Genomic DNA, 14,720 nt, shown 5'->3' with positions numbered 1-14,720 from the left:
CCACAACAATAATTTTGTTTTTTAAAGTATGACTATTAGTCATACCACATGCAAAATACAAACAAAAACAAAATCAGTATATAACCACTTTCACGGGGAATTCAAAAGAAATATGAGCTACTATAGATTCATATTCCAAATTTAGCCCTCTCATTTCTCAGCTGTCAGTGGACTCTGAGCCCCAGTAAGCTTGCCTTTATTTTTCTTATTCTGGACTTCAAAATTACAGCTGCCTCTCATTCTTTGCATGGTCTCTCATTTGAGAACGAGTTCTGCCATTGTGGATGGTTGTCAGCACAGTATGTGATTCTTTTTTTAGCGCTCTCCTCTAGGAAAACAGACTCCGGAGCACAGTCCTGTTGGACCTGTGGCCCTCTCCCATGTAAACCGAGATGACAACTTGTGTTGCTACTTCACCATTATGGAGATAGAGACCTAAATGATCATGTCTGTTTGAGGGAAGTGTGCAACTGTCGGTTAGTCCCTATTGTTTCCCACCATAATACTGCCCCGTAATAGCGGCAGAATATATGACTCAGATCCCTATGGCTGAACAAATAACCTTTCATTAAATCTAAAGTGAGCGGCTCCATGCAGTCAAGGGCTGTTTACAGCCTCTGCTCTTTGTGTTGGTTTATGGGACATTTGTGGCCAGTTTTATTGTTCCAAGCATCTTCGTGAGACATTATTTTAAATAAATTGATTGCAATATGGTTATTTAAGTTATCCAGCCATTAGATCTACTTTACAATTTTACTCAGGGAATAGTATTTTAGAAAAGTAAGTAGAGAAGATTGTGGCAAAATGCGCAGCACTAATTTATTTTGCAACACAAAAAGCACATAACTGCTCTCTAATTACTAGCCTTTGAGGCATTTACAGCTAAATTAACATCATCATTAGCTGTTAAGTGTGTTTGCTTTGATTAGTTCCTGTTTTTATGAGGGTTTAGGCAGAAGTAATTTGGTGGTATTGTTATTAATGAATTTAATGTTAAGTGGGGAAAAAGTTTTGTTATCTGACAGGCTCTCTTCAGCTCTGGATTTATCAGTTTGAATTTTATCAAAGACAACAACAGGGATCATGTCTACTGTATCTTGAAGGTATTAACAATAACTTATTATATCAAAAAGCAAAGGTATCTTCAAAGGTATTCTAGTGGCCAAAGTCAAAGAAAATAAAGCCAATATCAGCTTTAGACCATTTCCAACCTAACCCAGCAGACTTCTGAAGTGGAAAAGCAGGCTTTGCACACCACCTTTCTCAAAAACTTATTTTAACACTCTGTGGTTTGGACCAGTAGCCTAACAAAGCCACACCTAACGCTTCTCGTCTGCACAATGAACCACAGCTTCCAAGTAAGATGTCAAATGAGAAGCCACCTGGGTGCTACTGGATGAAAGGGAATGACCAGGATTTAAAAAATAATAATAATAACAAATAAAATAAAATAATAAAAACCCTTTATTCCTACAGAATAAAGGGTTGAAGGGTAGAAAATAAACTAAGGAGAAATCTCCATTGAGAAGCACCAGGAACAACCAGCGAACAGCTCAGATACACCATGTAAGATGCTGGGAACGCGGGGAGTGGAGGTCCCGAACTGCGCATAGCTGTGAGAGGTAACAGACTTGGTAAAGGCCACCAGAGTCACCCTAAGCAAGTGGCTTCGATTTCCTTCATACCAGGAAGGAGAAGGATCAATTTCAGACTGGGAGGGTGGCTTCAGAAGGTGACTTTATTATAGGGTTACAGATGAGTGTGCAAGAGAAAGAATGAAGCCAAAAACTCCCACAGAGCATGAGAAGGTCACAGATAGTAGGGGTCCCAGAAAGTGGGGAGATTACTGAGATGCTATTCTTGGGACCTTTTATAGGACTTCTGCCAGAAACTGGACTAGGTCATGGGGGGTCCTATAAATCCAGTTACCTTTTTATTTTTTCATATCCTTAGCTACAGTTTCCAGCCTATGGGGCTCATTTAGATAGTATAAAAACAAAATAAATCAGAGCCTTCTTCTGGAATTTCTGTCCTCTGGTCAGCATAGAACCAAAGATATTCACTGCTGAGAACAAGAAACAAAGTTCCTGTCCCTAAACTGCCTGAACAGTTTGATCTGCCATTTTCATCATGGCCTGTGTGGACTGTGAGCAACGGTCGGTAGTTGCTTGCAAGGAAGATGCTCACCACTCTCAGATAAGAAACCACAGGAACATAGAGACTTGGCTGCGGAAACATAACTGCAGGCAGGATACAGTGTCAGCAGAGAGATCAGGAAGTACCACCAGCTGTGAGGATGGGAGCAGGAATCAGAGATTTCCTGCAGGAACCTTGGGATGTATCCTGTCTGCCAACAGATCTAGGTAAGCAGAGAAAGAAACCATACGTATATTGATGAGCTTGCTGAACTCTTGTCCAAGGAAGAAATCACCCAGCAAGCAAAGTAGCAGGGCTCCCACTCTCATCAGAACCATCTCAGACAGCTGTGAGGAATAAAGAACTGGGAAGCAAAAAGTTGTAACCTTCAAGCAAAGAGTGGGTGATGCCTCACACTGGGAGTTACTGGCAGAAAACACATTTCCACATGGAAACAACTGATAGAGGACACCCACACTGACTCTATTTGGTTGCAGTATTGAGGTTAGCAGCTCTCCCCTCGAGCAGCAACTGCTGTAGAAGACAGTCAGTGGGAGGAATAACCCACATCCTTCCTAAACAGGGAGAGACACTGTCTTCTGACTCTATAATATCATTCATGACATTTGATTTCTTATTTATCTTATCTTCTTACTTGAATAATTTGTTTGCTTTAGGTCATGTCTTACTTGACTATCTTTTCTCTCTCTACTCTATATTTTCTCTTATTTCTCATACATCTACTGTTGGAGTCCTTCCTATTTAATCTTTACTATCCCTTCCTCTTATTCTTATTTGCTCCTTATTTTACTACTTGATTCCTAGCTTAACTCTAAAAAGCTTCTAAGATACACTTCTGATCATTTTTATTGTGCTAATGTCTCTAAAACGTATATGAGAAAAATGTAAAGTTGAGAAGAGTGTGAGTCTTCTGCACCAACTAACGCTTAGACAGCTGCCACCACGGTGTTTGTTACTGCAGTGAGTCTTGCTCCCAGCTGGTAGTGGGAAACATAAGTTCAATTAACAAAACTTGCATAATTTTCTTTTAAATCGGGCAAAGGGGAAAAAGAAAAATCTGGAGGACACTTCCATCATAAATATGTGCAAAACACAACCAAGAAATACAAAATATTTACAGAAAATAGGACAGTATTTCCACAAGCTTGAAAGCCTTTAATACAAGAAGCAAAAATTAATAAGGAAGGTGGACATGCCAGAAAAGATTTCAAAGTCTCACTCGCAAAAATATTGATGGGCACACAGTATACTGGAAGATGAATGAAGTAAGGAACTCATTCAGAAGCTGGGTAAGGTCAGAAAAGTGATGACATGGTCAGAAATAGAGAAGAATCTCAGATAAACAATAAAAGAATAAAGAATTTATTCAATGGAATAATGGGACAGATATTCAAATACTAGGGGTATTTAGAACTGCAGATAGACTTGACAAGAGAATATTCTCCCTACCACATTTTATAGTCAAGATGCCAAACATACAAAGAAATAACAAAACTTGTAAGAGAAAAAAAACCCAACTCACATAAAAAGGCAGAAACATCTTGATCTCTCATCAGCAACCACATAGGACAGAAACATATGTGATTATATATTTCAAGCCCAGAAATTGAATAACAGGTAACAAATATTATTATAGCCAGCAAAGCTACCTGTTAAAACTGAAAGGATAAATCAAGACATTGAAACTAAAGCAGTTCATGACTAACAAGTCAGCACTGCAGAAGATGCTAGAAGCAATAGTATACATTAAAGAGGAAGAAAGACAGCCCAATCCCAGGAACATAAGAAACAGCCATGGTGAGTTGCAACAACAGCTAAAAATTGGAGAGGCAGGAAGGACCCATCATGTCCAACATATCAAACCAGCAAAGCCCTACTACTAACAAAAGGAATATAAGAAAATCAATAGCCTAACAAATTAGAAAAGCTACAAACACAATTACATGAATTTATGAACACATCTCAATAACATTAGATGTAAATGATCTCAATTCATCAATAAGGAGATGCACAGTGGCTGACTTGATTAAAGCAAACCAGACCTAACTCTCTGTTGTTTCCAAGTAACACGCCACATTGGTAAAGATGCCACATTCGTGGGAAGGAAAACAAATTCCTAGATAAGCAGTAGTTAAAAGCAAAATGGCATGGCTACTCTGATAGCTGATAAAATAGTAATTCAGAAGAGATAAAGGTGACCACTATGTGTTAAGACCAACAACAATTCTTCAAGAAGTCACGACTGCTATAAAATAGATTCACAGTTCCACAAAACACATGTTAATAGATATAAAAGGTCAGGTGGATTCTGACATACTAATTGTGCATCATTTTATTGCTTCATTTTCATTCCTAAGTAGGCCATTTGAACTAAAAAGAAACAATCTCAGCGTTTAGAAAAAAATATACATTGAGTGGAGTTACTAAAAATCAACTGTATATTACATCCAAAAGACACAAAATACTCATTCTTCTTAGTAACCTATGAAATTTTCTATAAAAATTTATAACCACTTTGGTCACGAATTAAGCCTTACTTAATAAAAATATTAGAATCTCTTACCAAATTGTATGAAACTCAAACTACAAGTCAGTAGCAAGGAAAGCTGAATAAATGACAAGAAACAACACTAGCATGGGTGTGTAAGAAGTGAAAGCTTTATACACCACCTGTAGGAAAATAAGCAGGAATCCCTACTATGGGAGTTGTTATTAAGGTTTCTTTAAATAAAAAGTGTAAAGATATAGCTCAATGGAAATGCTTTTGCCATTCTCCCATGAAGAATCCAGTTCTGACTTCCAGAACTTACACAAAGCTGCATTCTACTTTAACAGAAAGAGTAGTGTACGAGAGACTGCCTCCAAGAAGACAAAAGGTGAAATCTGACACACCAGGCTGTCCTACTACTTCTACAAGCATCTAATGCTCACTTACACCTACACTTGCACACATGACACTCACACACATGAGCATGCGCATGTATGTCTATGCACACACATACTCACAAATGTTGTATCAGAACTCATTACATTGCATGCCAATTTAAAAACAATTAAAAATAGAGATTATGTTTAAAAGCTAAAAATAAAACATATGACCCATCTACAACCCCAAGCACAAGTCTGAGGAATCTATACCCATGTCCATGCATACTCAACATTGTTGCTGGGTAGCCAGAGGAGGAAACCTGTCTAGCTACCCACCAGCAGATGTCTTCAGAAAGAAAATGGAGACACACACACACACACACACACATATACACAAACACATACACACAACAGAATTTTATGGAGTTGTAAATGTAAATGAAATAGTGGAATTTTCAGGGAAACAAATAGAATTGGAAATCATATGTCAATCAAAATAAACAGGACTCAGAAAGACAGATACTACATTTTCTCTCATATGAAGAGGCTAGATTTTAATTTCCATGTATGTGTGTATAGCTCATGAAATTAGAAAAGGGGACATTACAAGGAATGAAAAGACTTTTAGGAGGGGTAGGAAGAATAAAAATGGCAATATAATGAAATGCATAGGGCGTAAGAAAAGAATGGGGGTTTATGGGAAAAGAGGACCAGAGAGACAAAGTATAGAAAATGTGTGCAAATGCATAACAAAGCCCATTATCTTATGTGATAATTTTTAAAAAGTGATAAAATTGTTAAAACAAAGGGGAGGCTGCAGATACTATTCTTGAAGGGATTTTAAAGAATAAAATAATATATTAGGTATTATGTAGCACCATGTTAAATATATAATATAATTATAATATTACATGATAATATATTAGGTGTTATGTAGCACAGGGTTAGGTACATTCTCACTAAGGTAATTTTGTAATCTTTCCCTTTCCACATGAGTTTCATGTGTTAAAGACATTTGAAAGCTAGCTCCTGTGTCTAGACAGAAATAAACAAAGGGAATTGCATACTGATCTGATTACTGCACTTGAATTTTTAAAAGAGAAAGACTGTATACAGTTTTCTTAGACATAGTGACAAAAAATGCATACTTTCAATCATTTATAGAAACAGAAGAATGGTTCTTCCTACAAATTTTTTTTTTATAATTTCTGAGAGCACTGGAAAATATGTTACTGAAATGCCATAATTAATATTAATTTGTAAACCCTAAGATGACTCCCTTAGTTGAAATATATTCTTCCCTGATCTGTATAGGATTTACAGGAGACTTGATTATAAATGGGATCACAGGTCCAAGGAGATCCCCAGATTGTTCTCTGGACAGAAGAGAGGGTGCCTGAAACGGCCTAGGCCCATAACCATACTGATGAATATTTTGCTTATCACCATAGAACCTTCATCTGGCGATGTATGGAGATAGAGACAGAGACCGAGACCCACATCGTAACACTGAACTTAACTCCCTAGGTCCAAACGAGAAGCAGAAGGAAAGAGAACGTGAACAAAGACGGCAAGATCAGAGAAAACCTTCATCCCACGATGGATGGCGATACAGATGGAGACCCACATTGGAGCACCGGACTGAGCCCCGCAAGGTCCAAATGAGGAGCAGAAGGAGGAAGAAAATGAAAAAGGAAATAAGGACTGCGAGGGATGTGATCACCCACTGATACAAGGGGACGGATCTAATGAGAGTTTACCAAGACCAGTTGGACTGGGACAGAATGTGCCGGATTCTCTGAATGTGGCTGGCAGGAGTCTTTCTGAAAAGTCATTGACAATGGCATTGGGACTTGTTTCCTCTGCATATACTAGATTTTGTGGATCCAGTCCATCTGGACACTCACCTTCCTGGACCTGGAGGGAGGCGGGAGGAACTTGAACTTCCCACTGGGCAGGAAACCCTGACTGCTCTTAGGGATGGAGAGGGAGGGGGAGAGGGAGTGGGGGAAGGGGGAGGGTGGTGGGAGGAGGGGCGGAAATGGAAACTTTTATAATTTAATAAAATTACAAAAAAAAGAGATTAATTTGCTACATGGGTCCAGGTCATAGGACTTCTGGAGATTGTGGAGATGGAAGAAAAGGAGCAAGAAGCAGTCAAGCATTGATTTGAGTCCACCAGCATCAAAGTCACTTGTACTTAAGAATACCGTGTCTATGCCTCCCACAAAACATCCTTGCTTTGTCATTATTAATTTTCCAAGTATTATTAATGCTTGTGTTATGCTAAATATTTACTACATGAAAATATACATGTCTACCACTGCTGTGACATGAGAACACATGGGTTTTGTATAAATAATGCATGAAATTTTGGCCTTATTGCTATTGGTGAGTTTCGTGGTCATAAAATGGCTAAGAGAGAATTACAGGCACAAATGGATCATTTCATTTATAAAGACAGACTGACTGTTCTGCTGCAAATGTGGGTCCCAAGATGTGAAAAGTTCCTAATGACCTCAGTACATAAATGCTTCTTTTCAAACGGGTCAAGAAAAAAATGATAGCTCGGACAATTTTATAGAGCTGTTAGAACTCATTCTGATACGGCAGCACTGTCTTTCATATGTTGAAAAACAGTTCTTTATAATATAATCTCTTGTTTTGCATTAAGCTATTCCAAGAAGTTTCTCTCCCCTTACTTAGAAGTACATAAGTATATAAAGAATTGTAGGAACTCATAGATATGTGACTATGAAAGATGGTGTGATGTGGGATTCCCCTCTGTATGCTGTGAATACCATTGGTTAATAAAGGAACTGCTTTGGGCCTATAGCAGAGCTATAGGGGAAGAAAGGTAGGAGGAGAAAAATAGATGGAATGCTGGGAGAAAGGAGAAGGAGTCAGAGAGAAGCCATGGAGACCCACCAGAGCCAGATGGAACTTTAGCTGGTAAGCCACAGCCATGTGGTGATATACAAATTATAGAAATGAGTTAAATTAATATGTAAGAGTTAGCCAATAAGAAGCTAAAGCTAATGGGCCAAGCAATGATTTAATTAAAACAGTTTCTGTGTGATTATTTTGGGGCTAAGTGGTTGGAAACCAACAAGTAGCCTCCTTACTACAAATTGGCACCAACATGGCCAACTAAAATCCACTTAAAAACCTGAGAGAACTTGAAAAGAAATTCTAGACAAAAAAAAAATACAGAGTTTAACACAGCTTCTTGCTGTTTGCTGATGGCTTGCCACAGCTCCTTTAAGAGAGATTTTCCTGATTCAGCAGTGGCAGGAAAAAAGCCACGTCATTTTGAAAGACCGGGTTTCTAGGCAGTGCTGCCAGCATGAACTCTGACTCTTTCTGGAGTTCTGGCTACAGAGATTTGAGTGGGGTTTGTGAGCAGACTGCTACAACTTGCTTAATGACAACATAGAATGGCTGAGTGCCTAAAAAATGGGGCTATGAGCATGGCTCTCAGAGGCAGCAAACAGCTCTGTCATGCTGGACTGGGCAAGGCAAGCAGACAGTAGGTATTTCTCATAGTAATGTGGCCATTTAAGTTCATAAGAAGGGTTTAGCATTTTAAGACGTGCTCTTGGACAATAATGAATTACAGATACACAATAGGACATATTTAGATATAAAAGACCACTGAATGGGTCACAGTGTTGGATAAATGTACTTAGGCTTGAGAGAGAGAAGAAAAAGAATACAAAGAAGTAAATATTTTTTTAAATAAAACAAATTCTTTAAAGAGACAGAGTATAGACAGTAATAGATTAAAGGAGTAAAGATAATAAAATAAATATTAAACCTGTAGATAATGTAATAGAGTAAAAACAAGCCACATAAAAATGGAAAATTCACAGAGAATCTAGATAATGTATATTATTATGTTATCTTTGAATTTTTTGAATGCAGAGAGACATTTGATTCTGGAGACTTCTAAGCTAAGCCAACATATGCATTTCAAAGTTATCTGTATTCAAAATTTCAGTTTAAGGATATGTTCCTTTGGAAAAGCAGTTCTTCTTTTGTTTCCACAGAGGATGAGAACCTGTGGATTGCTTCCAGAATCATGTGGTGTGATGGACTAAGACCCTATGAAAGGTTGCCTTTAACACCCCTCAATAAATTACTTCATCCAATAAACAGCAGGAAGAAGTTTGGAGAATAATTATGCTCATATTCCCAAATATTGTTTAAAAATGTTCTTTTACATTTAATGGGGGATATGCTATAGAGATTTGCATTGGTATGAATCTTGGTTTACTGATACAAACTTAAGGTCAATTTTGTTATATGCATATTTCCGCTCTTGATTTAGGTACTGTGTTTGTGCAGCTCATTTAAAAAATATAATATAGAACTAAGAAATTCAGGTTAATAGATAATCATCTATGATAGTCAAGTTAGTTAGATTTTCTAGATGTACAGAGATGTATTTTAGATAGATAGGTATTCTTCAAATCTTTCAAAGACTACAGAAAATGGCATTTAAAATGTTTTAAGAAGTTAGGACTTATCGTGACAGAGACATGTCTGCTCCTGCAGCATCAGTCTGCTTCAAGAGGAAAATGGGAATCAAAGAGACTCCTTATAGAGTTTGATGCCATTTGGGCAAGAAACTGCTCTTGCCTGGACTGTTTAGCTAGACATGCAGAACCCATAGAGAAATGACTGCTGAACTTTGCCTAAAGGTGAGACTGTCCTCCAGGGTTCCTGCTTCATGAAAGAGTGTGTTAGACAATCTGCAGGACACAGAAGAAGTGACTAATAAAGTGCAAATATAGATGGAAATGTCTTTTAAATTTTCTGCTTCATGGTAAAGTCTGTCGGATACTATGGGCCTGTAGGCTGAAGATGGATGACCCAATGATACAGAAGAACTTTGGGTGACTGTCCAGGCAGCAAGTGTCTGTGTCAATCCTTGAGTTTTTGAAGTTGTTTATAATGAACCTCCTATTTACTTAGGTAATATTATATCTTTCTGGAGACTTTGATGGAGTTGAAAAATAGATAGTAATAATATAGTTTTTAGTTATGATAAAAGATAAAATAGATATAACTGTAATTCTTCCTTGATACCTGTTTTGTTATATGTAATTTTATTAAATTAAAGATAAAACCTTCCTTTTTATTTAAACAGAAAAGGAGAGGTTATGTGAGATTCCCCTCTGTATGCTGTGAATACCATTGGTTAATAAAGGAACTGCTTTGGGCCCTTAGAAAAGCTATAGGGGAACAGAGCTAGGTGAAGAAAACTAAGCTGAATGCTGGGAGAGAGGAGGTAGAGTCAGAGAGAAGCCATGGAGCCCCTCCGGAGCCAGACAGAACTTTAGCTGGTAAGCCACAGCCACACGGCAATACACAGATTAATTGAAAAGGGTTAAGTTAATATGTAAGAGTCAGCTAATAAGAAGCTAGAGCTAATGGGCCAAGCAGTGATTTAATTCATACAGTTTCTGTGTGATTAATTTGAGGCTAAGCGACCAGAAACCAACAAACAGCCTTCTTACTACAGTGGTGTTTGTGTAAACTGTATTACTGGAGGGTCAGATCCCTGGAATTGATTCACATACTGTAGACAGCCACAAGAGGATGTGCTCATATATATTCAAGTCACATCTGAGAAACACTACGTATTAAAACATTGGTGCCACAAGCACAAGTCTAATACAGGTATACAGGATTCAAATGAAAGGACAGCAAATCGACATCTCAGTTATTAGTTATTTTGTTGAATCATGTTCAATGGTAAGGAATCCTAAAATGTTACAAAGGTATAGACGAAAACCTACATATTGCTGATACTATCCACCATTGTTCAATAAATGTTAATTGCGTTACAACCCTTACCCGCTCAACACTATGACTAACCTAGTAACACTTGTGTAGATTCATTAGTGTATTTATTTCCTGGTTTTATTGTGGAACATACAATTAAAATGTGATTTCACAAAAAGACATCAGATCAAAGCCAATATACAGTGGTTTGCAGTAGCCTACTGAAAAAGGACAGCATCAGCAGTTCCACCATTTTAGAGCAAGGAGTTTCTCGGCTTTTTGACAAAAGAGAATGCAAGCAGGCAAACTTGCACCCCCACCAGAGGCATGTCTGGTCCCAGAGCAGACTAAGGAACTCACCAAAGCCTTACCTTGTCCTACAGCAGCCTCTACACTGCAAGCAGGTTCAGCCAAGGAATACAAATTTCTCTCTTACACAAACTATGCAATGTTCACATTCAAAACAATGTTCAGTTGGAATGATTCTTACTGACTGTATCTATTCACATGGAGTCCGAGGCAGGCCCAATGGTGCACACTTAGGAAGCTTGAGATTGAAGTATCTCAGGGCCATCCTGTCTCAAAAAGAAATAATATGTATGCTTTCCTGGAATAAGAAATGCCCACTTTGGGACAGAAAAGGCAGCTCAGTTAGGTAGACTGCTTCACACCCAAACCTCAGAGTACAACGTCAGTAACACAAAATCAAAACAAAAGAGAAAACAAACACAGGTCCAGGGTCGTTTCTGTGGTGCCCTCACATCGGTTCTCTTTACAGATTTAATTCTAGTCATCTGTGGAGAAACAGATTTGCCATTCATCGACTTGTTATTTGAAATTTAAAAATGCTAATAGACACCTATGCCAAACCCAATACAAACAATTTCATGACATGTTTTAATCCAAAATTATATGTTGCCCCTAAATTAACTATAAAATTTTCCTTGATGATTATAATTGTCAGTCTTTGAAAGTTATATTTTCAATTAAATAAAAACACCTGACTTTTACTGATTATGAAACTTCATTGGTATCTTATCCAATATTTGGTAAATCCCTAAGAGAACACTATTTTGTCTAACAGTGGAAACCAAGTAGGGCATTTGCTCTATCTGCCAAACTTACCATTTTTTCCTACTATCTTACAAATAATTACAATCCAAACCCATTACTCATAAAACAAAGGCCTCTTTCAGTGGTTGTTCCAAATAATCACTCATGTGAGTAGAGAATGGCTAACATGGAATGCATTCTGCTAATGTGTTTCCGAGGAAGAAAATAGGACTGCAATTATTACAGTGAAGATCACAATCAATTTTGTTATATCTTTATGTTAAGCAGCCTGTCTATATAAGCAATGTCAGTTGTCTTGTTTTATCTCCTTTACCATTCCAGAAGGAGATGTGTCCTCAAAGCTAGTGTATGAGAAAAATCCTGTAGCAGAATGTTATAGAGCAGAATCAGCCATGAGGACAGCATATGTTACTGTCTATATGTATTTCATAATTTTAGGAAAACTCAGAAGTGATTAAATCACTTGGAAGTTCATAATATATAACCATAATGTTCCCTATAATTACACTGTACTGTTGAACTAATAAGAAGACTCAGTCATGGCCAAATGACCATGTTTCTGTTCAATTGGCATATGAATCAAGATGCTATGTGAAATTTTATAATTGGAATTGCTTTAGATAGTATGATTATCCTTAGTCTTACTTTTACTAATGCAAAGTACTGTGGCAAGCTATGTTGCTTTTAAGTACTAGTTTACAGATATTGACACAGACTTTATTCACCTCTAAGATTCCATTTCTTAAAAACGTTCAAGGCTACAATGTGGAGATGGCTCCATGGGTAAGACTGATTGCCCCGTCGCCACTCAGAGCCAGACCTGTGCATGCCTATCCCCCTAGCACTGGCAGAAGAGACAGGCAGATGTGGAAACTTGCCATTCAGACAGCAAGAGGATCTGCTTCAAGATCAAAAGTTGGAAGATAATAGAGGAAGACAAAGGGCACACTTCTCTGGCCTCATACACATAGGTGCACACCTGCACACACATTTGCATATACCAGAACACACACACACACACACACATATACACTGTGTAAGGCTTTTGTCCACCTACAGGCAAGCCTGGTTTTCTTCTGTTCTGCACTTTTATTTTCTAGGTACTATGAGATTGGCTGTCAGAATCAGTGAGGTGATGTCTTGCTGCCCCTTCAAGATACAGCACCTTCTAGCCAAGACTCTTGTTCCAACTCACTAGTCCTTATTTTTTTTCTTCTATTTGATAGCATGTTGTAAAATATAGAAAAGTACAAAAACAACGGAGCAGCCCCTTTATTATCCTTGTCTGTTTTCACAGGATGATCTCTTACTACAGATCCTGCTTTTGTTCTCCGGTTTTCCTGTTTGGAAGTCAAACGAAATGCAGAGTCAAGGAAGAAAGCAGCCGGGCGTCTGGAAGATGTGGTTGCCAAGCTCTCTCTGTTCCAGTCTCAAAACTACGCAGCTCTGCCAGTTTCTTAGACCCCCTTTCCTGGACTACATCAGCAAGCTGCTGTGTATTCTCCGTTGCTCTGGTCTGCCTTTGATCAAGTCTATTGCTTACACCTCTGACATGATAATGTTCTCCACACACCACATTCCTACTGTCAGCCCCCTTTCTTCAAGGTTATGCAGAACGTCACTGTTAACTGTGCTATTAACAATGTAGTACAGAAAGCTTCATGTCACTTCAAACCTTCATGTCCTCTTAGCAACCTTTCTCTCGTGTATTCTCTTTCTTCCTACATGATTCTGTGCTTGCTATGACTGACAATTTCTCAGGACTTCATCTGGCTCTGTGCTGGTGGTTGTAGTTTTGACCAGGCCCAGCTACTTCTTGCCGTCTTTGTTAACAATGTGCCTCCTCCAGAGTTATTATCCACTTAACTAATTTGCTTCTCTGGGTTAGAACTTTAACATTCACGAATTTGGTCAATAAAAAGTCTATTTGACATTTTTTTTCTTGCTTCTTCTCTTGCCTCAAGATGGTGACTTGGGAAAGTCTTAAGTACCTGGGCTCCTAAAAGTTACCACCGAAATGAGAACAAAGGGGAACAAATGTGAACAAATCCACAGTATCCAGAAAGCAGCGCTGTGGGCCAACAGTGCACTCAAGTTATTAATACATTTCTGGAAGACAGAAAGCAGATGGGTGCGGTGACAGTTGAAACAAAGCAGAAGTAGCCACAAGGCAGGAGTAACAGAGATTGCGCTTTAAAAGCTGCATGTGGGATGGTGGAGCTGGGGACTCCCGGAGGAGGCTCTACACAGTGTGAGCAGACTTGGGTACATACGACCCAGTGAGCTATAGAGAATCACAATCTATAATGGTCATGGTGTCTTCATCCCACCGAGGGCCCATAACCATATATGTCTATGAGTCTAAGGTTTTAAGTTGAGGTTTGCAACTTGTAAGAAAGGAACTGGGGGACCCTTCTGTGTATACATACATGTAAATAGTTCTAGTGAATTTAGTCTACCAAATAAAAGGCTATTTTATTTTATTTGAAAGAACTCTGCCTGCCTTCAGATCCTAAAGTAAAATGAGCCAAACGGCATGCTCTCCCCTGCATCAAAAGATTCAGTTTTTATAACCATATAATAAAAGGCTTTCATGAGCAAAGAAAAAATATCACAGGCCTACAGAAAGTTCTTAGGAATTAAAAAACACGGCTCTTAGGGACTTACCATTCTAATAGGTAATCAGAGCTGTGAATGAGTTGCCATGCAGATTTAAAACACAGAAACGAAGATTGAAAATTCAAAAGGAGACTCAGTATTTTGAGGTAAATCTGAGAGAAAATACAACTGAAAAAAATGTTAAAGGCATGAGGCTGGAAGTTGAAGCTGAA

Source organism: Myodes glareolus, chromosome 16 (assembly GCF_982192425.1).
Source record: "Myodes glareolus chromosome 16, mMyoGla1.1, whole genome shotgun sequence".
Lineage (NCBI taxonomy): Eukaryota > Metazoa > Chordata > Mammalia > Rodentia > Cricetidae > Myodes > Myodes glareolus.
This window is presented reverse-complemented; position numbering follows the sequence as displayed.